This window comes from Mesoplodon bidens (assembly GCF_964165515.1).
Source record: "Mesoplodon bidens genome assembly, chromosome: 10".
Taxonomy (NCBI): Eukaryota; Metazoa; Chordata; class Mammalia; order Artiodactyla; family Ziphiidae; genus Mesoplodon; species Mesoplodon bidens.
The window spans coordinates 71718318-71742106 of NC_138172.1; the positions used below are offsets into that span (position 1 = coordinate 71718318).

Sequence of the window (23789 nt, forward strand, 5' to 3'; positions counted from 1 at the left end):
CGGCCATGGCTCATGGGCCCAGCTGCTCCGCGACATGTGGGATCTTCCCGGACCGGGGCATGAACCTGTGTCCCCTGCATCGGCGGGCAGACTCTCAACCACTGCGCCACCAGAGAAGCCCCTGAATCTGACTTTTTCTTAAAGAGTCTTTGTGGAAGCTGACCTCTGCCTTCTGCATGCCAACCTCACTGTCCAGAACTGGGTTTCATAGCCATCTCTAGCTACAAGGGAGTCCAGGATGGTGAATATTGGAGGCTTCCAGTTTCTTTAGCTGAGGAAGGCAAGGGAGAAGGGGCTTGTCAATGGCTTTTGGAAGCCAATGTGCAGTGTCCACCGCAGAGCAGAGCTCACCTTCCAATGGAACTTTGATGTGAGGAAGGGGATGGAGGGATGTGGCAGTGGGTATGATGCTCAGGAGGGCAACTTGACAGTGACCAAACAGCAGGGCTCTGGGCCCTCTGTGGCTTGGACCAAAACATCTTGGCTGTCTCCCACCGAGAGGCCCAGCTCCAAGGCTTGGCTCCTTTTGGCAATCAGCCCTAACCAACTGCTGCCAAAGGGGTAAACGCATTCCAAGTCCTCGAGTCTCTGCTGCACTGTAACTGTGGTTAGAACCACACCCCCACCTGGGCTAACAGGAAGCTCACTGGAGTTGTGTTGTTTTCGTGATGATTTGTGGTTATCCGTGCTCATTCTCCTTAATGGGGAGTTGAATACCTACACACTTATGTTATCCAACTGTACAAGCAATTTGCATCTCATGCATGTCATTTTTCAGTTCATTCTCCAATCTTTGGGAACCATGTAGCATAAGGCATTACACTCTCTTTCTCTCCACTCTTCAAAGATGGCCTTTAAACCAAGCCATTTCCCTAAACCCCTTCAGCTAGATGGAGAAACAGATGACCATCAGAATCCAGACCTAGAAAACTCTACCTGGGTCAACACCCAGCATGGGCACCATCCGCTTGCTCACTCCTGGGAGCGTGGGGGAAACAGAGAAGATTCAGACCCACCCTGAGGATGGTGTCAGCATGGAGGAGACAGTCGTTCTTAACTAAGGCAATTTCCAGTCCAGACCAGCAGATGGATCACAATCACATTCAAGAAAAAAAAATTAAAAACAATTTTAAAAAGTATGAATAAGAGCTATTGTAAACGGCTCAAGCTCTGTACGTAAGCAATGAAGTAAGATGAACTGACTGGTACTGAGTTGGAAAAGCTATACAGAGGCAGGGAGTGTGGAACATAATTTAATAAAAAGAAACTTTTTTTTCACGCACCCACTCCCAAAGAAGAAATGGAAAAGTTAACAGGGTGTGGACCAGGGCTTCTAATTAGCTGCTCTGTTCTTCCTGATTTATCCCCTTTCTTGCCCTAGCACCTTCCTGGCACTTAGTGTCCCATGAAGGTACTTTGTCGAAGGAGAAGTCTCCCCACCCACCCTCAGCACCTGACCTCCCAGCCGGCTCAGACCAGGGGAGGAGTGAGGAGAAAACCCACCCACCCCCTAGGTCACCACTTCTGCCTCCTTGACCCTTACATGTTTGTAAAACAGAGGGAGCCCTGAGAAGGCTCCCCGCCAGCGTTGGAAACAGCTACCCTCATTGTCTGCCTCGCCCTGTCGGCTGCGCTCTCCCTTCCTCCCTCCCCTGCTCTCTGTCTGAAAGTGTGAAAATTACAAATCCCAAGGAACTGCAATCAGAACTCTACCTAGGGAAAATTCAGAGTATCCTTGCCATAAATATCCCGCTCCAAGACGCCTGACGTCAGAGCGGGGCGGGCGGGCGCGAGGCCGGCCCAGGGGGAGCGGCGAGGTTTCGGTCGGAAGACTGCGAACTCAGTTCAGCGCGGAGCCGGCGCGGCGGGCGGCGGGCGCGCAGCCGGGCGCGGGGCTGCGGGAGCGGCGGACGCGCCATGGACGCCCCAGGGTAAGTGCGGCCGTCCGGCTCTCCTCCCTGCTTCGCGTCCGGGGGCGGGGAGACCGCGGGAGACTCTCCGGGGCACTTCCCCACTTCTCTCCCCCTCTACTTTTTTTTCCAACGCTGAAAGGGGATTGGAAAGGCAGCGGCTCCACAGGCTGCCTGTTTTGTTTCTCCAAAGTGCTTGCAGGAGCCGCCGAGGATACTTGAGTGGGGCTCCCCGGGCCTGCGTGCGTGTCTGCGCCGATGGGTGTGATTTGCGTGTCTGTCTGGATGGGCACATCTGGACACAGGAAATGTCTTTGGAAAACTTAAAAAAAATGTTTGTGGCTTTGAAATCTGATTCCTTGTTGTCACAAGTGGACAGACATAGCCGGTGCCCCCCAAACTGACAACTTTTTGGTGGTGGCTTTCCCCGGTTCCTTCGGGTGATTTAACTCTTTACAAGCCCCCGGCTCCCACTTGCAAGCCTGGCTCCTGGCCAGCAGGCTGGGCAGAGGGAGCGGGGAGGTTCTTGCTCTCAGAAGCAGTGGGACTTGGGAGAGGGAAGGAGCATCCCAGGAAAGGGGTCCTGAGTGGGGAATCCCAGCACCTGCGACTGTTGCCATCCATCCGCCTGCTGTGGCCCTGACAGCGCCAGGCATTGCGGCTTTGACTTAACCGCGAAGGAAGGAGCTGGTCTGGAGACAGGTAATTGCAAAGGGGGGGAGGAGGAGGTGGTGGCCAGGACCGAGGCTCCGTGTCCAGCCCTGCCGGAGAGTGGAATGGACGTGTCTGCCACATGTGCCCACGGTGGGGGCCGTTGAGAGTTTTCTAGGAGCGCCCTGGTGCCCCAAACAAGATGCAAGCTCATAACATAAAGAAACATGTCTGAGCTGTGGGGTGGAGGAAGGGGAGTGGTGGGGGAGAGGGAGAGAGATTTTTATCAAAATTGAACACAGATTGTTGAGGTCTGGGCTTGATTTAACTCTTCTCTCTCTGCCTTGGCCACTTTTCCACAGTCCTGTGGTGGATTTGCAAAGTTCCTGGGAAGGTGGGAAGGAAAAAAAAAGAAAAATCACACCTCTCCAGGAAAGAATCCCTGGAGATTTTCCTTAAAGCCTACAAGGGAAAGAGAGCAACTTCCCATCTTTAAATAGTTTCAAGTTTTGTGTTGCTCCCCGCCTTTCCGAGTTTGGTGTCAGTTTCTTGGATTTCTCTGAAAAGTTGGCAGAAGGAGGGAATGGATTTCCCCTATATCGTAGAGGGGGAATTGGGCCCTACTGAGTGTAGGCGGACGCGGGGCTGTATGGATCCACCAGCCCTGGGTTGCCCAGTGCACGCACTGGATGTCAATAGTTGTTCCACAAAGAGAGCCCTTTCAACTTCATCCCACCCGCGTCTCTGGTTTTGTATTTTGCAGCAGAACCAACCTACAATGTTTGGGTGGGGGGAAGATTACTGGACTCTCCCTGTGTCCTAGAAAAAAGGAGAGAATAACAATAGAGGGACAGGGAGGAAATCTGGATACAGAAAGGACCCACAGGAAGTCGAAGATTTGGGAAGGATTTTAGAAATTATACAAATTGACCCCTAGGGAAGAGCTATAAAAGACTGAACAGACAGCAATGTCAGCTATAGACTCCTTTAACTTCAGGCGTATGTCTTCAACTTGAGTGCAGAGAAGAAGGAAATCGCGCTAAGGGCCGTGTAAACAAAAGTGTGTGTGCATGGGTAGTGGGGTACCCGCGAGATGCACGTGTAGGCGCTTGTTTCTGTATTGGTGACTGCGTGGGGATGGTCGTGGCCTCAGGCCTGGAAGCATAAATGGGCCATTTCTCTCAGTTGCTCTGGGAGCTGCATCGACCCCCATCTCTCCCTTTTTTTAAAAAAAACAACAGCAACAACAACAACTGTGCTATGATTGTCTTGTTCCCTGGTAGTTGCACGCTGCGGCTCCTGACTCCTAGCTGAGTTGTTACAGAGCTTTTCGTCCAGACCCTTAGATGCGGAGGGAATACTCGTGCCCCCATCAGGACAAAAAGAGGAGAGAAACTTCTCCTGGGCCTTAGAACTGAGAAGAGAGTCAGGAGTTCAGGAAGGGGGAGGGTGTGAGGGGGGTGATCAGTAGAAAGGCCCGTGGAGGCTTTTAGTTTTGGTGAGTGTAGGGGAGGTTGAAAGACTACTGCTTTCTGTGGGAAAATGTCCCCTCCCCAGTCTTCTTTCCCAACCCCCTGTCCCCAAAGTGTTTTGACACAAAACAGGTTAAACTTTTGCCATTACTGAAGAGCCTTGGATCCCGAGGTAAAGAAGAGGGTGGGGCGAAGTGTAGGCGGTCAGGAGGGTGCAAAGATCATCAGTAGGCCCAGGCTGGTGTCTTTCTTACAGTGCAGCCGATGGAAGTAATGATTTAAATATTCCCACTCATTCCCACCATTTACAAATAGAAGGCTGAGTACCCAGGGGTGGAGGGGACCCATCTGGGGATCTAGGGTGGTCTCTTGTCCCAGCACAGGACGCCTCGGGGACAGCTGAGGGTGAGCACTGGGCTCTCAACTCTTTCATCACCCTCTCTGGAGGGTCAGTGGAATCCTGACCCTTTTGAGTTTGCTCCGGGGAACATATCACCAACTTCAGACCCGGGACGGATTCTCAGGCCACTGACTCTTGGGCTGATATGGAAGCCTGCTCACTGGCCCTTCTATCAGCCCAAGCTTCTGGCCCACACTTTGGTCATCTCTGAGATCAGAATCCTTAGGGTGCATTCTCAGGCTCTCCAGAAGGTCCAAGGGGCAAAGACACCTGACAGAAAGAACCACTTGGGGGATGTCCTTGGCTTTGACAGCAGATGACCCTCTAAATCTCCACAGCCAGAGTCTCTGTGTTCAGGGACCCTGTGTCCTTCAGCTTTGGACTTCAAATGCAGCCTGGCACAACAGGAAGAGTACAGACATCAGAGCAGTCTGCCCTGGGAGAGAACTAGTAACCTGGGATACGTTACTTATTCTGTCTGACCTTAAGCCTCAGATGATATTTACCTCACAAGGTTGTCACAAATATGGTACTTATGCAAAGGGACTAAAACAGAGCTAGGAATATTGTAGACCCTTAATAAAGGGAATCCCATAATTTTATTTTCCAGTTTTTTAGCCATCAGGAGCCCGTGTGGTTTGGAAAGCACCTCTCCCCAAATCTGGCTATGTATTTTCCATTATTGAAGGCCGTTGGGTGGGGTTTCTAGGGCTCAGGTCACCCTTACTTCCTCCCTCTAGAAACATCGGCTAGTGGGGATTATCCGGGAGCGTGGCCGGTTCGTTAACCTGAGGGGCGGGAGAGGGCACCAGGCATCCTGGATATCTGGTCTGGAAACCACTCCTGTGTTTGAGCTCTTGGGAGAGAAGAGGGCAGCAGAGCCAGTTGTATGTGTGTGGCTGGGGGCAGCGGGTGGGAAGGTGGGAGGGGGACAGGAAGATCAAGGACCAATGGAGTCTTGAAGGACAGGCCCGAGGTCAGAGGCAGTCCCTGCTCCTCAAGCGTGCTCAGGTCACAGTGAGAGGGGAGAATCTGATGGGTTGTAAAAATGGAAGCTTTAGCCACCTGTAAACATCTTGGTGGGCATGGGCTGGGGAGGCCGCCCCCTCCCAGATCGACACGCTGTCTGGTGGTGTGGCGTGGCTGGTCCAAAGGACGGAAAGAGCATCTGATGTGGAGAAAGCAGCTGCAGGTTCTCTCGGCCCATCTCAGAGCTTCTAAGTTATCCTTCAAGTTGACATTTAAGACTTTGAAGATTGCATTTGTTTCTGCTTTGTACAAACTCTGTCTTTAACCATGGCCTGGGATGACTTTTCAGCTTTTAAGAGGCTCAGCCAGTGGCCAGCTTCTCTTGAGATGGCCCAGATTGGGGGTCAGTGAATTCCTCACTCCTGGCACTATCTATTTCTCCAAACTCTCTCCTCACATTTTTCTGGTTTGTTTGTTTTCTTGTTTCATTATGAGGTTTTAAAAACTGCACCATCCAAATGCTGTGCAGTGAGGAAATGCCTTTTCTTTCGATCCGTGGATCATCATGCTAGTGCTGGGTGAGACTTGTCAGACTATGGGCATTAGCAGGTGTTGTGGAGTTCTTTCTGGGTCTCCCCCTCAAAAAAAGAAAAGAAAAGAAAGAAACCTGGGAAAAAAAAACTCGAGGGAGTTTGGTAGCTCTTTGAATCCTGGCTGAAGAGGAGCTAAATTATTTGTAGGATGCCCCACAGGTCTGTGCAAAGAGATACAGAATCAACAAGACCCAGGTTTGAGTTCTGGAACCGTCGGGTCACAAGCTGTTCAGCCTCTGAGTCTTCTTCATCTGTCCAGTGAGCACAAGAGGTGTTCTCACATCCCAGGGTTGTTCTGAAGATGAAATGGAATAATATATGGGAAGAACCTAGCACACTGATCAGTGCTCAGCAAAATAGTAATGTCCTTCCCTTTTTAGTTCTAAGCCCATGAAAGGACATGGGTTTGGACATTTGTCCCTGAGTCAAAGTAAATAAGCCACTTATTCAAGGCTTCACAACAGTGCTTAAAGGTCAGCTATCCCTGCCTGGAGATGGAGACCTTCACTATAAAAGTGGGACACAGATCTGCGCTCCCCATGCCAGACAAATGGCAGTCCCATGCGATGCTCTACTAGAACAAAGGAAAGACCACCAGGTCACTTACCCATAAACCTGGGCTATGAGTGAGCTACACATAGAGCTTGCTTTAGAAATCCCAAACCCTGTCTTGGTCCAAAGAATCGAGGTCAAAACAGGGGAGGGAAACCACTGAGGTAGGACCAGGCATTAAAACTGAAAAATAATGGCACGATGACAGTAACACCTGACACTTGTATAGCAGCCTGCATGTTGAAAAGCATGTGGCCTCATTTCAACCTCCTAACAATCCTATGAGATGCGTGTTAGCCACATTCTACAGCTCAAACTGGGGGCTTAAAAGACTTCCCCTCACAGGGAGATCATCTCGGTGCTTTGTGACCACCTAGAGGGGTGGGATAGGGATGGTGGGAGGGAGACGCAAGAGGGAGGGGATATGGGGATTTATGTATAGGTATAGCTGACTCACTTTGCTATACAGCAGAAACTAACACTGCATTGTAAAGCAATTATACTCCAATAAAGATGTTTAAAAAAATCATCTTTACCTTTCAAAAAAAAAAAAGCTCCCCCTATTTCACACAGTAAGTGGAAGAAACAGGAGGTAAGCAGCTACCCAAGCAGTATGTCTCAACCCCTCACCTGGGAAGCTTGTAAAATTATCAGTGCCCGGACCTCCCCCACCCCAGGCCAATTAAAGTAGAACCTCTGGGTGGGGGGTGGGGCAGGCACTGATTGTTCTACAAGCGCCCCAGGTGCCCCAGGTGATGTGAAGCGTAAGTTGAGAGCCACAGGTCTAAGGGAATCGTGAAGAGGACCAAGGTGAGGAATCAGGGTATCAAGCACAGGTGAAACAAACAACCCAATCATTGCTAGGATTTAAGCTCCGTGAGGGTGGAGACTTGCGTGGTTCTCTCTCTGCCCAGAACCTAGAACGTGCAGGGTATAAGGTAGACACTCGGTGAACACTAGCTGAGTGAATGAAAGCTACTATAGGTGAGGAGCCGACAATTTCAGCAGCCAAGTCCAGCCTGTCGCCTTGTCATGTAAGTAAACAAGCCTTGTATGTTATTGGCATATAGCCCTGGCGTTTCTTTACGTGTTGTCTCTGGCTGCTTTCATGTGAAAAGGGTGGAGTTGAGTGTTGTAACAGAGGCTGTGTAGTTTGCAGAGCTGAAAATATTTACTGTCTGGCCCTTTAACAGAAAAAGTTTGATGGCTCCTGCCCTGGTTCTCAGAGTGACCAGAGCAAGGGTAGTGTAGGGCGGGTTATTACAGCCAGGTCGTCAAGAATACAGATTCTAGGGCTTCCCTGGTGGCGCAGTGGTTGAGAGTGCCTGCTGATGCAGGGGACATGGGTTCGTGCCCCGGTCCGGGAAGATCCCACATGCCGCGGAGCGGCTGGGCCCGTGAGCTATGGCCGCTGGACCTGCGCGTCCGGAGCCTGTGCTCCGCAACAGGAGAGGCCACAACAGTGAAAGGCCCGCATACCGCAAAAAAAAAAAAAAAAAAGAAAAAAGAAAAAGAATACGGATTCTAGAATCAGACAGACGTGTGTTTGAACCCTGTCTCCTCCACTTACCTGTTGTAAGACCTTGCGTATTATTTCACCTCTCTGAGCCTCAGTTTTCTCATCTGAAAAATGGGGAGGATAATAAGTAATACTGACCTCACAGGATGGTTGTGAAGATTGCCAGCCCCTGGCCTAGAGTAAGCACTCAACAGACGTTAGCTATCCCACCTGTGATGGCTGTGGTTGTAGTCCCTGGCAACTACCCAGTCTGAAGGAAAACTAAAGTCAGAATCTAAATCTAGTGTCATGAACAGAATAAAGGATGTGGTAGGAAAAATAATCAGTTGGTAAGTTGGTGGGAGGGAGAAGGACTGATGTGAGGCTTTCGAGGTAAAGGGGGTCTTTTTAAGACAACACAGGTCCAGTCCCCCGACGTGTGAGTGAGGTGCTGTTGGCTGATGGCTGTGTCAGCCAGTGATGCCCATCATCCCTCAAGGGTTAACTTAGGCTTTATTGCACTGAGTCTAGTCACAAGCATGTCCCACCTCTATGCCCTTGTTTGTAGTTCATTCTACATGAAAGGCCCTCCCTCAGTCCTCATCTTACTGGGCTACTTGTCCTGCCAGCCTTGCTCAGGGGGCCCCTTTACTCCCAAGCTCCCTTAGCAAGCCTCCCTGCCCCCCAGTCACCCCTCCCTCCTCCCTCCCACAAACTTAAACTGAAGCTCTGACGTAACATCTAACACGCTGCGTCACAGTCAAGGCAGGACAGGGTCTCTGTCTTGCCTTCTGCATGTTTGGAGCACATTAAAGCCAAATTGCATTGTAAGAGCCACACCTGGTAGCCAAACAGTGTCAATTAAGCCCTTGGTTCAACTCAGTGACAGCTGAGTTAACTCTTGGGGGATCCATCTGGGACTTGCCCAGGAGCAAATCCCCATAGCCAACCAGATAGAGAAGAGCGGTCCAGTTTATAGACTCCGTGGATCCTTTGTGTCCTCATCCCTCTGCGCTGCGGTGGCTCCTGCCCTCTGGAACACCTCTCCTAAGGGGTAGCCAGGGACACGGAAAGAGGGAAGAAACTTAAAACCAACTCTTTGACTTCTTGTCAGCAGATGTGGTGAGCAGTTGGGTTTTGGCTTCTCTGGGCTTTTCATGTCTATGTGCCAAAATAATTGCGAGTTGGCTTGGTGTGGTCAGCTTTCATTAGCACGGTAACAGCGTGAGGCATGGTCACAGATAATAGCAAACAGCAGATAATTCACAGCATTGCCATCCAAATACATAATTCGGTGTTGTATAGTTTTTATGGATTTTAGTGGCAGATTTTTGTTGGTGGCAAATATATATTGTATATGTAATAATATTAAAATTGTTATTTTCTAATGATTAAGGAGAAGGCATAGAAGAATCTCAGCCTTAAATTAAATATTCCCTTTGAGCAATCCCAAATGGACAATTAGGAGCTGATTTCTAAAGGGGAGGGAAGAGAGGGAATGAAATAGTATTTTTATAGAGCTCCCTGCTCTGCACATGGCACTGTGTCGATAATTTTTTAAAATAATTTTTTAAAATTATGACAGTGATTCTCGCTTGCTTAAACACATGAATCAATATCATGCAGAGATACAAAAAGACAAGTGGAAAACGAATAGCATCTCCACACCCTGGGAATTAATGTTTATAGTCTAGAGTTTATCATTCCCTATCTTTTCCTTTGTTCATACAAATACTACAGGTGTGTATACATGTATGGTGGGGTCCTGTCTGAGTGTTTTTCACCGAGATGGAATCTGTGTATATTACTCTGCAGTATACTTTTCTTCCCTTTGACCATTTATCAAGGTTGTCCCTACGATGGATGGAACTCTTTATTTTTTTCTGATTTCTTTATGCCTAGACACACACAGCTCTATATATCAATATTTGAGGTCATGCCATTCTTGTAGCGAGGTTCAATTTTTTTTTATCAGTCAGTTGTTAAACGTGGTTTCATCCTGGATGATCACCAGTTTGGGTCCCTAAGTCTGACATACCAAGCATCCATCACCCAGGAGAGCGGAGTGATTGACGTACCTAGTCTGTGACCATCCTGGGTATGGCTGCATGCTGTGTGTGGCCCTTGTCTGTCCCCATGGAAGCTGTTGAGCATCAGGCCCTGTGGCTGCCCCCTCCTTCTCATCACATTCAGTCTTCCCTCCTTGGGTCTCCTCAGTCACTGACTATGTAGGAAGAGCAGCAGGAAACCCCAAAGACGGATACGTTGGACTGGAGAACGGTGTTGATGGAGCAAGTCAGGCAGTGCGGGGTAATGGTCAGGTGTGTGGACCCTGTGCTCAGATCAGTGCATTGCACCACCTGACCCCTCAGGACTGACTCCCAGTGGCAGGCAGTGCTGGCAGTGGCCAGCCCTCTTTGGAATTGCCTTCTCTGAAGAGAATTGCCCCAGCAGCAGTCTCTTTGCGGGGTCACCTGCATTCAGTGACCAGTGGGGCCCCTCTGCCCCAATGTGGGGAAATTCTAAAGGGCATCCCAGCTTCAGGGCTCCCCATGGGGCCGGCTGAGGCCTTCACTAAGGCCGCCTGGCAGCTGTACTTCTCCCTCTGCCCAGTGCCACCTCCTACCCACACCTCCCACCCATGAGCAATTGATTCCAAGAACGCTTCCTACCTGCCCCAGAAGTTTTACTTATTTTACGTGAAATTGTTTTGGAAGAGTCCATTGTTTTCCAGATACTTGGTTGTGGCTATGTCAGAAATGAAAAAGTGCATTTTTTTCTTGTGCTCTGTTTTGTGTATTTTCTAGGTGAGATCCAGCTGATTTCTCTACAGATAGAGTTGTTCATAACTGGGAAGGCTGAACAAATATTTTGATTTTATTGCCAAATTTGTATTTGCCCCTGCTCCCTCCCCCGAACCCCCAATGCTAGGCTGAGAGGTGTAGGCATATCAGGTTGGAAGCATGACCAGATGGCTTTGTTGGCATCCTGCCTGGAGACGGGCTGGACAAGTTGCCCTTTGGGAATTCCTCTCTATCTTACCAGTGCTTCTGCTTTATAAAGGGGGTGGTCTCAGGGGGCTCTTCTGGCCCACAGGGAGCCACCTTCCTGCCTGTATAGGTATTCACATCATGCCTGCCTGGGTCTCTGCCAGATCTGATTCGTCCTTACGGGGGTGTTTGTTTCTTACTGCTTTGTCCCAAGCAAGGGAGGTCTTTGGTGCTGTGTATTGAACATTCCACCTTCCGGATTATGTACACTGATTGGCTGCCTGAGTGCCAAAGCAAAGCTTGCCTGCATGATGGATTCCCAATGGGCCAGACTTGGGGACCCAGACTCACAGCTGACGTCTGACCCCGTTCCTGGGGGTCAGTGTCAACACTCCCTCCCTCACTTCCCCTCAGACACCACAGCCCCCAGCCTCAAGTTCCCCTGATCAGGCAGCGAGGGAAGGGAGTGATTCTAGGTCAGTGGGAAGATCCCTCAGTATCTCCACAGTGCCAGAGGCAGCTTTGAAGTTCGTTTGAAGCAAATTCAGAGTTTCTGTGGACTTTGGTCAGTGGACTTTGGGCAGTAGAAAGGCCAAGCCATTTTAACTCTTCTTTTTCTTTTTTTTTTTTTTTAAATCTCCATCAATATATTTATCAGTCTGTTCCCTATCATGTGACATTGGGCTGGCAGCAGCCCAGAGAGAGCTAGGAATTGCCTCTGCCTTTCTGAGACACTCAGTTGATAATTTACCATTACCACTGCCCTGAACAGAGGTGATGTTATTGATGTCTGTGGCTGCCTACATGGAAGCTGGGACTTATAGCTGATAAACAGACCAGACTTCTGAGTAGAAAGCTGTGGGTCAGAGCGTAGGCACTGGCTTCAGATTCTGGCTCCACTACATGTTAGCTGTGTGGCCTTGCGTGAGTTACTTCATCTCTCTGTGCCTTAATTTCCGTATCTGTAAAATGGCTCGTTATGAAGATAAAGTTAATGCATGATTTGGTGAAAAGAAAAAAATAGTACTTGAAACCATGGCTGTCGCATAGTAAGTACTAGGAAGTGTTAGTGATGATGATGATGGAGATGATGATGGAGAACAGGGACCCAGCCTCATTAGCTCTGTTGGCCCCGCATCCTGCACAGTGCTCGGCACAGAGCTGGGGCCCGATGAGCATTTATCAAGTAAAATATGCCACTGCCTTTTGCCAAGTGTCTACTGCCTGCTTAGTCTGCTCAACTCTCTACCAAAAAATATGTTTTACAGTTAGAATGTTTATTTCATTTAAAATTTTTATTGAAGCTCGACATGATTCAGAAAAACACAGCTTATAAGCATATAGCTCAATGGGTTTTCACACCTGTGTAACCAGCATCCAGATCAAGAAACACAACATTCCAAAGCTCCCACCTCCCCCATCCTGAGAAGTCCCTCATGTCCCCTTCTGGTTACTCCCCTTCCATAATCCTAACTTCTAACAGCAAAGATTAGTTTTGCCTGTTCTTGAGCTTCAAGTAAATGGAATCGTACAGTGTGTACTCATTTATGTGTGTCTACTCATTTATGTGTGTCTACTTTTGCTCGGCATGATGTGTCGATGACTCCTTCCCATTGTTGTGTAGTATTCCATTATGGGACTATCCACACTTTATCCACTCTTCAGCTAGTGAGCATTTGGGTGGTTTCCAGGTTTGGGGCTGTTGTGAATAGGCCTTGCTGTGAACACTTGTGCACTTGTTCACGGGTAAAGATAGGAATGCTTCTCTGTTGGTGTGTTCCTGGAAGTGGAACAGCTGGAACCTAGGGAATGCACGTGTTCAGCTTTAGGAGATATAGCCAAACAGCTTTATAGAGTGGTCGTACCATGTTTTCCACTTTCTGTAAAGACGAAGAAGGCGTTCTAACTTGGAAGTGTAGGGGCTTGAGGCCTGGTAATATCCTGGGCTTCCTGAAATGTGCATATCCTCCAAGCTCTTGGTATCTGAGAGCTCACATGTTCTAGAAATCCTCGGGGCGGGGTGTGGGAGGGGTGTGTCCTTTTTACCAGGCACTGTACTAGCTGTTTCACTTAATACTCCTTCACCAAATCCTCGTAACCATCCCATGAGCTGAGATTGGTGTTATTAATCCCTCTTACAGATGAGGAAACAGGCTCAGAGCAAATGAATGAGATACCTAAGATCCTACAGGAAGAAACTGTCAGAGGATGTAAAACAGGTGTGCCTGCATCTAAAGCCATTTTAGGATCTGATGGTGAATCATTTTGGCTTTGGTGCTGACACCAGAGAGAAACACAGACCCGCTAGAACCTGTGCCAGCTGTGGGTGGTGGCTATGAGAAGACGTTCTGTGAGATGGAGCAGAAATAAGGCAACTCAGTGACCTTGGGAGGTCAACTTGTTCTCCTGCCCAGGGACAGCTGGAGAAAGTCATAACTTTCCTGGAATGCAAGGGCGACCATGTAATTTGCTGTGTAAACCAGGACCCTTTCAAGAGCGAAAGGGCACTAACTGGATAGGACGCTGGGAAGCAGGCGTGAATTGGGACTGTCCCAGTTTTGCTCACCCCCCTGGAGGTCTGAGCGGGCATCCCTCTCCTGGTCAGTGGGCTGTACAGGGTCTTTTTAACTCTTTCACAACATGGTCTCTCTGGACTCTGCCCTCATGTGATGTACTTCTAGTCTCCTATGTTTATCTTAAAAATGAGTCTGGTTTTCTTCTTCCCCTCTACACAACGTTCCCCGCTTAGATGGGGCTCTGACAAGGTGAGCTTCCTTTAACAGATCCTGTTACCATTGAGATGCATTTGCCAACAGACTAGAAGCTTCTAGAAGTCTAGGGCTGTGCCTTAGTCGCTGTGGTATCTATGGCACTTAGACGGGTGACAGACGCAGAGTTAGCACTCCAGGACTATTTGACTGTGTATGACATTTATCCATGTGCTTGTTCATTCATTCATTCATAGTTCGTAAAACCAGAGCTTAGTTTGGATTCTATCCTCTTGTTTTGATCTGACGCCTATTCCACTGGTCCAGAAAGAAAAGTCAGTTGTGCGTGGGGGCGGGGGGTGTGCGCATGCACACAAAGGACAAAGAGTAAAAGGGATCGACTTAATGAGTAGCAAACGCATCATGGAATTAGATGTCAGGATCTCTGTTTGAATTTCAGCCATCCACTAATGAGCTGCACTGGCTTAGATAAGCGATGTAGCAATTTAGCATTTCTGAGCCTCGGTTTCAGCCATGTGTGCAGTGGGAATGACAGTAATACCCGGGGTAGAGGAGTGAAGTAAACCTATGATGCAGGGTATATGGAACGTGCTCAGTACACTGTGAAGTGCTGTGTAATTCCTAGTTGTTGGTGGTTGTGGTGGTTCAACCGCTATTTGAGAAGCACCAGTGGGAGGCGCTGTGTGCCGAGGTAGGTCCTGTGGAGTGCATCCCCCGTGAGCAAAATCTACACCCCCTCCAGGGCCTCTGGTCTCTCAGTGAGGCATCAGTGCGTACGTGGCAACCCCATGTGGCTGGGAGCTTTTATTAATAAACAAGGAAGGAATCAGCAAATTCTTCAAGGGCTTAGGGATTTGATGTGGGTGTCAGAGATAAGGATGCAAAGGTTAATTAATTTCTCATTAAGCCCACAGCTGCATTTTCACCAGAGCAACAGCAAGAAGCATTTAAGGGCTTATGTGTATCCTGCAGTATCTTTGGCATAGTGTGGTGGCTTCTTGTGCAGATTTCTGGGGTCAAACTGCTGGGATGCAAGCTCAGATTCCACCCTTTATTAGAATTGTAGCCTTGGGCAAGTATTTATCCTCCCTGAGATTCGGTTTCCTCATCTGTAAAATGGTGATAGTAATAGTACCTACCTCCAAATGAGGACAAAAGTAAGACTTGCAAAGTACTTAGCGCAGTGCCTAGAGCACAGTATGTACTCCATAAACCTATGTTGTTATCATTGGCCAAATAATTTGTTTTCCATTGGAATACGAGGTACCGTATGGTGCGGATGTAATACATAGAGAAAGGAAGATTGTTTTGCCATGGGGGATGATGTCAGGGAAGGCTTCGTGGAAAAGAGGCATCCCCAAGGTTGGCTTCTTTTACACCCGGAGCAAAAAGGCAAAAAGTTTATGTCCATGATTACTCTGTTCTTAAAGCTCAGAGAAGAAGAGTTAGCATGGAAGAAATTCCTTTCCTTAAGAGACATAAGTTGAATGCCTACTGGAACTTTGAAGTTGAATACCATGTGTTCCCTGCCCTCATGCACTTCCAAACTGGTTCATCCATCCTTGTGCCAGGGACAGGGGATATTAAGGTGAGTCCTCCAAGTACTAACGGTGGTGTCGAGGAAGGATCTAAAAGTGAAGAATACTATCCCATGTCATCAGCGCTGTGAGTGGGAGATGCTCAAAGTTGAGAAACTTAGATTCCATTTAAGAGTGTTTGGGAATGTGAAGAAGCTATGGAATCTCCTTCCCAGTTTCTGTTGTGATGATAGGATGGTAAATACATGGTGCTTCCTGCAGCAGGAGGATGGACAAATGGTTCCTGTGGTTCCTTTGGTGCGTCTGTGATGTCCACATAGTCATGTGTCTTACAGGTAAAGGGCACAATAAACACACTCTGAACTTTTCCTAGACAGTGTTGACAGGGTCTACAGAAATGCATTTCTTCCGTTGCCCAGGGATTGTTGGCATTTTTGTTTCATGGGCTTCATCTCTAATGTTATGACTCATTTAAAACATCTGTATCTCAAAGCCAGTTTGCAAGAGGAAGTCTTCCCTCTGGCTCCGGCCACAGCCCCTCCTCCCTCTCCAAGTTTCCTAGTGAAGAAGTGATGAAATACTATCCAACTTGCTCAAACTTTTATAAATTAAAAGAAAAATTCTTTTGGTTTTTCAAAGCATGCAAATGCAATTCTAAGACTGCAGTGATACTGTAGAATAGTAAACATGTGGACAAATGTTCAACCTGACTCGGAATCAGGGAATTACCATAAACTGAAGTCTTAAGGAGACAGCCATTTCACACTCATCAGATTGCCCCCCCCCAAATTATACTCCTCCCATTGTATGTAGAGCCAAAGACAACTTCCATTCACTAATGGTAGGAATTAAATTGGTACGGACACTTTGGGGAGCTACTTGGCACAATCCAGTAAAATTGAAGATATACTTACCCTACGACCCAGTGATTTCATTCCTATGTAAGTCTAGGGAAACTCTAATACATGTGGAAAAAAAAGACATGTTCAGGAATATTCATGATGGAATTTTTTTTAAGAGCTAGAAAACTACCCAAATGTCTATCATCAACCAGAAGACTGATTATGTAATTTGATTTGTATGTACAATGGAATACTACGGACTACAGTGAAAAATGAATAGACTGTTATAGGGATATAACCTCAGAAACAATATGAAGTGGAAAAAGCAAGTTGCAGAAGAATGCCATTGCTATTAAATCATACAAAATAATATGCTTTTATTTACACATATTTACCTGCGTAATTAAAGTGTAAAAAAAAAACATATTTTGGGGCTTCTCTGAAGGCGCAGTGGTTGAGAGTCTGCCTGCCAATGCAGGGGACACGGGTTCGTGCCCCGGTCCGGGAGGATCCCACATGCCGCGGAGCGGCTGGGCCCGTGAGCCATGGCCGCTGAGCCTGCGTGTCCGGAGCCTGTGCTCCGCAACGGGAGAGGCCACAGCAGTGAGAGGCCCGCGTACCACAAACAAAAACAAAAACAAAAACATTATTTTGGAATAACCACCAAATTCTGAGAAGTGGCTCCCCCTAGGGAAGGCAGGAAGGAAGACCGGGGAGGCGTACTCAGGACTTCCATTTGTATCTGCGGTATTTTATTGCTTGTGATGGCTACACAGGTGTCTATTATCTATATTTTGTAGAGAGGTAAAATATTTTCTAATTGAAAACAAGGTAATTTCTAAAAATGGGCACAAACTCCTGCTCCATCCCCTCTGCCTGTTGGCAGACACACTGTAGAGTGACTGTGAGACTGCTCTCCATTTGCTCCAGGTCCCTATGGGAAATTTTAGGTAGATGTGATCATCTTCAAATGGAACGTTCTCCAAACATCTATACTGGACCCTGTATGCACACGGTATTCACTGTTTTTTGAACTAAAAATCTTGACCTATTTTTTTCTGACTTGTGGGTTTGTTGGGATCATATTTTGATATGTTGGTAGAGATGCAGAACAGGGCCATAGTAATAGAAACCAAACAGCAGCTCTCTGGCTCATTCTCTAGCAAATTGCTGGAGCCTCTTCTCATCCCATCTCTCCCTTGGGAGTTACTGGGATCCCTTGCTGGTGCTGGCAGGTGACCACAGCCACGATCCTGACATCCCTTTCATAAGGATGTGGGACCAACATTCTCAAGTATTTCTGACTGCCTGGGTTAGGGAGAGGAAGAATCTCCCTCTCTGTGGGCTTCCCTGGTGGCGCAGTGGTTGAGTCCGCCTGCCGATGCAGGCGACACAGGTTCGTGCCCCGGTCCGGGAAGATCCCACATGCCGCGGAGCGGCTGGGCCTGTGAGCCATGGCTGCTGAGCCTGTGCGTCCAGAGCCTGTGCTCCGCAACGGGAGAGGCCACAACAGTGAGAGGCCTGCGTATCGCAAAAAAAAAAAAAAAAAAAGAATCTCCCTCTCTGCACCATAACTGCCTGGTTTCAAATGAAGTTCTCCATCCCTTCTGAGTTCCATCAATTCAGCCCTGGCTCTGTTGCTCTTGCAAACATCCTCAAGTGGGAAAGCACCCACCATTGGCAATTGCTTCACTTTCTTTTACTTGACAATGAAGCCGTGCTGACTTCTTCCCTAGGTGCCTATTGAAATGCAGTCCATCCATCTCTTTTTTTTTTTTACAACTTTATTGGATTATAATTGCTTCACAATGGTGTGTTAGTTTCTGCTTTATAGCAAAGTGAATCAGTTATACATATACATCTGTTCCCATATCCCTTTCCTCTTGCCTCTCCCTCCCTCCCACCCTCCCTATCCCACCCCTCCAGGCAGTCACAAAGCACCGATCTGATCTCCCTGTGCTATGCGGCTGCTTCCCACTAGCTATCTACCTTATGTTTGGTAGTGAAAGGTAAGCTGTGACAAAGCGAGAGGGAGGCATCCATCTCTTTTATGTGCCTTCCTCTTTTCTGCAGCCCCCTCTCCCTTGGAATCTGGTCCGGAGTTCAATCCCAGTGACACATACTGTGTTGGCCTTGAGTGCCCTGTCCTGTGTTGTGCAGCCTCTGTCCTTGACCGAGCCCGTGAACCTCAATGCTCAGTAGTTCTGCACCAGTGAGCCCCCTTCTCTGGCTTGCGTGGTGCTTGCACTGGGGACTGAAGCTGGGGGTGGCTTTCCTCTCTGCCTTCGGCTTATTTATACATCATATAATTCACCTTCATTAAATGGGAGAAAGTTGCACAAAGCTGGGACTTCGGGGAGCAAACCCTAGGTACGTGGTTGCTCTGAGAATGGACACTGTAGTCCATATCAGGCTCTGGGCAGGAAACAGTTGGCACTCCCAAAAGAATTGAACCGATAAGAATGTAATGAGAGGGCTACTTGCAGAGAGATAAAGGGCTAAGGAGATGGTGAGGCACCCAGGAGCCAACAACAGCAGGAAGCTCTTAATACTGCTACCCCTGAAGGGGCGAGGGGGAGGACTGGTGTTATCAGAGCCCTGTGCCAGCTGGAGCTCAGGAGGAAGGGCTGCTCGGCTGGAGCTGTAGCCCTAGAGGAACACAGCCCCTGCCAGAGCCATGGCTTAGCAGAGAGACAGTAAGGGAATAACACCTGAGATCTCTCTCCTCCCACTCTCCAATCACCTGCTGTTGCTTCCAACTGGTCGAGTCCCACTGGGCAGCAGAAGCCCAGGAAGCTGGGTGATGCATTCTGGAGAGGCCAACCTTCCCATTTCCCCCAGGGTGGGATCTTGGCAGAGAAGGGCAGGGAATGGAGTCAGAGGGGCAAGCAGAGAATAGGCAGCACCTTGTATATTTCTATGTGCAGTCATCATGTACCTAGAAAGACCTGGTGTAATGAGAAGTCCCCTGTGATTCAACCTGTAATAGCATTTGGGTGGTTTGGGCTATGGTTTGGGGGACTGGTTGACCCCTGCTTAGATGGGTAAGCAAGGAAGGAGGTCTGGGAGGGAAAGGAACTGAGATTTGTGGTTATGGGTCATGTACTTTGTTATGTGCTTTGAAAAGGAAGATGATTTGAATGAGACTCAGGGTTGGCTGTTTATCATGCTCCAGGTAGTTACCATACCTTATTTGAGCTTGGTGGTCTCAGGTGGCAGGTTGTGGTCTTGAGACCTGTTCCGAGCCCAACCCAAGTGACACACACCACGTTGGTCTTGAGTGCCCTGATGGATACGCATGTGAGGCTGTGGACGCCCTTAGCTGGAGCTAATCTTCCCGGAGTTTTCCTCCTGGCTCCACTTTCATCCACATCACTCATTACCCTCACCCTGAGGCTCACCTGAACACATCTTAACCTGTGAAGGCTGTGATAAATGTCAGAGAGGCAGCCTTGATCGAATGACCCTAACTGCAGAGACATGGTCTCTAAACACTGTGGCAAGGTACAGAGAAAGGAGAAAATAACATATCTGAACTCATAGGGGTACAGAGCCTGCCCTGGAGAATTCCCAATCCAGCATGTACATGCCAAAGATAAGGGGTGCCTGCAAAGCAACATATCAAGAGAAAGTTCACAATATACGAACAAAATGTGTACTTGGTAAAGAAGGGTAGGAGAATAGAGCCATTGAAGTTGGTGGGCTTTGGTAGCAGAGAGAGTAATAGCCCTCTGACCTTGGCTAAACGTTAGACAGCTCTCAGTAGGCCTCAGTTTCCTCATCTGTAAAATGGGCAAACTAAAGGTCTATTTCTCATTAGACAGCTGCAGGGGTTACATGGGAACATGATGTGAAGCACAGGGCCTAGCACACAGTAAAGGTTCGCTATTATCAACATCATTATTATTCCTGAAGGTGAATGCCAGTCACCACTTGGAAAGAGAAGTGAGGACTCCAAGATTCCAGAAGACTTGGCACCCCCTTGTGTCTTTTAATTGACCTAGTTCATTGCCCTATTCCAGCCAACCTCACAGGCCTCAGTTCTTTGACTCCCACTCATGTCCCATCAAGGGTGACATGGGTGCTTGTGGACCTGTCCATCGACTTGGTCCCCTCTAGGTGGGGAATCGTGAAATGTTCAGGAGGAAAAGTATGAAGGGTCCTCTTGTCTCGCATTTCCCAAACCACATTTGATAAACCACTGGGTTCCCACAGGGGCCCTGGGAAGAAAGTTCTGTGGTTAAAGAAGTTGAAGCAGCCCTTCCATCTTTGCTTTTCTTTCTCTCACGGAGCTACAATGCTCAGAGAAGCACTGCAGTCAAAAACTGGTTTCAGGGCTTCCCTGGTGGTGCAGTGGTTGAGAGTCCGCCTGCCGATGCAGAGAACGCGGGTTCGTGCCCCGGTCCGGGAAGATCCCACATGCCGTGGAGCAGCTGGGCCCGTGAGCCATGGCCGCTGAGCCCGCGCATCCGGAGCCTGTGCTCCGCAACTGGAGAAGCCACAACAATGAGAGGCCCACGTACCGCAAAAAAAAAAAAAACTGGTTTCACATTGTTTAAACTAGTACTCTCTCAATTTATTTATCTAAAGAGGACTTTTTCCATGAGACACCCCACAGGACTAGTGTTTTCAGGCGTATATCGGTTAGAATTTGTGTTCAGCTATACAGTACAGAAGCCCAACTACATGGTACAGAAGCTTAACTAGGGTTCTTTATTTTTCTCATTTTTAGGACAGCAGGTGCAGTCCTGAGTTAGCAGAATGCCACCACAGTGCCATGAGGAACCCAGGCTTCCTCTAGGTCTCTACTTCAGCCTTCCTTAGAATGAGATTTTTGCCTTTGTGCTCACTGCCTCTTGGTTACAAGATGGCTGCATTACCACTAGCTTCACATCTGCATTCCAGGCAGGAAGAAAGAGAAAGACAAAGCACAAAAAGTGCATGTCAGCTAATTGTTTCTCTTTAACAAGCTTTTCTGAAATGCTTTTAACAAGCTATTTTTTAACCTCTAGAAACTGGTTAAAACTGTGCTAAGGAGAGACTTCAAACTAAAAGGGAGTCTGGGGGGCTTTCCTGGTGGCACAGTGGTTGAGAGTCCGCCTGCCGATGCAGGGGACACGGGTTCGTGCCCCGGTCCGGGAGGATCCCACATGCCGCGGAGCGGCTAGGCCCGTGAGCCATGGCCGCTGAGCCTGCACGTCCGGAGCCTGTGCTCTGTAGCAGGAGGGGCCACAACAGTGAGAGGCCTGCGTACCACAAAAAAAAAAAAGGGGGTTAGTCTGGGGGGAAGCTAAAAGCTTTTTAAATGGGCATTTTGCTGCCTCAAACCAAAGCAGAGACCTCTTAGTATGGAAGAAGGAGAGAATTAATGTTAGGTGGGCAATTCGCATCATGTGCCACATTCATTGATCAAACCTTTGCTTCTCTCTTCAGTGGGTCGAATCTAAAAACATCCCATGCAAAAGAAATAAAAACAAAGCAAGCAAAGAAACCAACCTTTGTAATCAATAGAAAACACACATTCTAAGCAACAAGGCACTTGGGCCCACAGACTCATTGGGAAGATGCTGTTGGTGCCCTGTGCAGGTCTCGGGGCTGCTGTGGGTATTCCAGCTAATGGCTCACACCTGTGGGGACGGCCCTGGGGTTATTGAACCCCCTCACCCCGAGGTGCCTGGGAATTACATCATGCTTACCCCACCCTCTCCTGCATCCTGTGGCCAGTGACTAACTGGCGAAAAGGTACAAAGGCCCCACTCGCTTACCCCAAGCGGGGGCCGGGGGGCAAATGTGGCAGTGCCCTTCCTTCTCCAGAGCTCCCCACAGGATCAGGCTGAAGCTAGACATCTCCTAAAACCACATTCTCACCAGATCCTTCCCCTGCCCTCTTCTTTCCCTCATTCCCTTCCTGGTTTCTCCTGAGAGCACGGCCTCAGTACATGACATATATATGAATCTCTGTCTCAGGCTCTACTTCCAGGAAACTAGATCTAAGGTGTCCTGGGTCAAGTGGAGGGCGGGGGTCTGTGTGGTCTTCACTTCCTTCTAAGGGATTTGGTGTAAAACCTGTCCCCTCGGTCCTGTTTGTGGCCATTTTGACTTAGCCTGGGTGCCGTGGGGACAGCTCTGCATTTCACCTTGGTAATGGCTGTGGGGGGACAGCATCTTTGCAAATCCTGTCAAATATGTCTGGGGAGAACTCAGTGCAGGACACTCAGCAAGCAGAGTCTAGCACTGTTATCTTCTCAAGGCAGATATTCTTAGAAACGTTGATTTGCATTCTTAAGCCCACAAACTGTTTGAAAGGACTTGTCATGTGTGGTGTGTGTGTGTGCGCGCGCGTGCACGCGCGATTTTCCATCTTGTGGCAATGGTGGTGGGGTATTTATAGCTGGATCTACAGGGCCATTCTCACATGGCTAAAGAAAATGAAAACCTCATGTGGATTTTGTTTTGTTCGCCCCCCGCCCCCCCACCCCGGCCTTTGCCATTGCAGACTCTCCAGTTCTTAAACCCTTGTTGTTGTAACTAGAGCCGCGTGGAGCGTCGCTGCAATGGTGAGGTTATGTAAATTTACTATTTCAGGCAAAAGCGCGGGTTCTGCCCCAGTTAGGCCCCAGGGCCTAAGAGGGGACATTTGGGGTGAGCTTGCGGGTGACCCTAAGTGGCAGCCCCACCCGTCACCACTCTCTCTAGAAAGTCTCCCCGGATTAACTCTGTGGAATGTGGATTCCCCAGGTCACCCCATGATCCCTCTGCGCATATGAGCTCCTTGGAAAGACAACTATTTTCTTTCCCCCTTGTTTTTTGGTATTCTTAAGCCTTTCATGTCTGTGTTTTGCCTTCTCGGTTAGACAGAAAACACCCCGGGGGCCTGGTCTGTTTGCCCAGGTTAGTCTGAGCTCTTGGCAGCAGCTGTGTGGGGAGCTTGGGGTGGGCGTGGCAAATGCTCAGGCCCCTGCTTTCTCCAGATGAATGAAGAACTCCTGGAGTTCTCTGGGCAGCAAGGTCGGGGTGTTGACCTGATCTTTACGGAGAGGCCAGAGTGCTTCCTGACCATTTCAGCTGAGAAGGCTAAGGGACCCAGGACCCCTGTAGACCGTCTACCATTTCTTTCTGGTGACCTGGAACCCACACATTAGCACTTTGGATTAAAGCAGCTGGGGCTGCAGAGGGTCTGCGCTGTGGCCTGGGGAGGGGTGCACGGCCCTAACCTGCCAGAACATTCGAAGCACCCAAGGGGCGTACAATGGAGGGCGCTTAGTAAGCTTAGCTGCCGTGACCCCGGGAGCTGAGTCTTCTCACTGCCTGGCCATCCCCAGGGCTGTCAGGCTTCCTGCAGCTGGCCCACTGCACGGAGAGCTTTATAAACTCCCACTCGTCAATCTGTCCATCAGTTGAAGGCCTACTGCGTGCCAAGCACTGGGCTGATCACTTGCAGACTTCCACACACCTCATTCTCATAACAGACTTGCAAAGTGGGTGTTATCCCATTTTACAGAAGAGAAAACCGAGGTTCTAAGAGTTTAGGCACCTTGCCTGAAGCCACGTAGATAGGTAGAGGCACAGAGGGCCTGTCTCCAAGAATCACGCCCTCTGTACTGCACCCCTGTACGTCGTAACCATCTCCTTTCTCCATGAGCTG

General features: G+C 48.8%; 1 protein-coding gene across 2 annotated transcripts in view; it reads left to right on the forward strand.

Annotated features, from left to right (window-relative positions):
• Nucleotides 1–1829: 1829 nt before the first annotated feature.
• The window catches only part of DAAM2 (dishevelled associated activator of morphogenesis 2), a 113388-nt gene continuing 91428 nt past the window's right edge, over nt 1830–23789 (forward strand). Inside the window, exon 1 of one of the 2 annotated variants that reach the window (XM_081247740.1) lies at nt 1830–1931. The gene's annotated coding sequence lies outside the window, so the exon portion shown is untranslated. Of the gene's footprint in view, nt 1932–2309; nt 2613–23789 lie in introns of those variants that run through there. The other variant, XM_081247741.1, reaches the window with a different exon arrangement.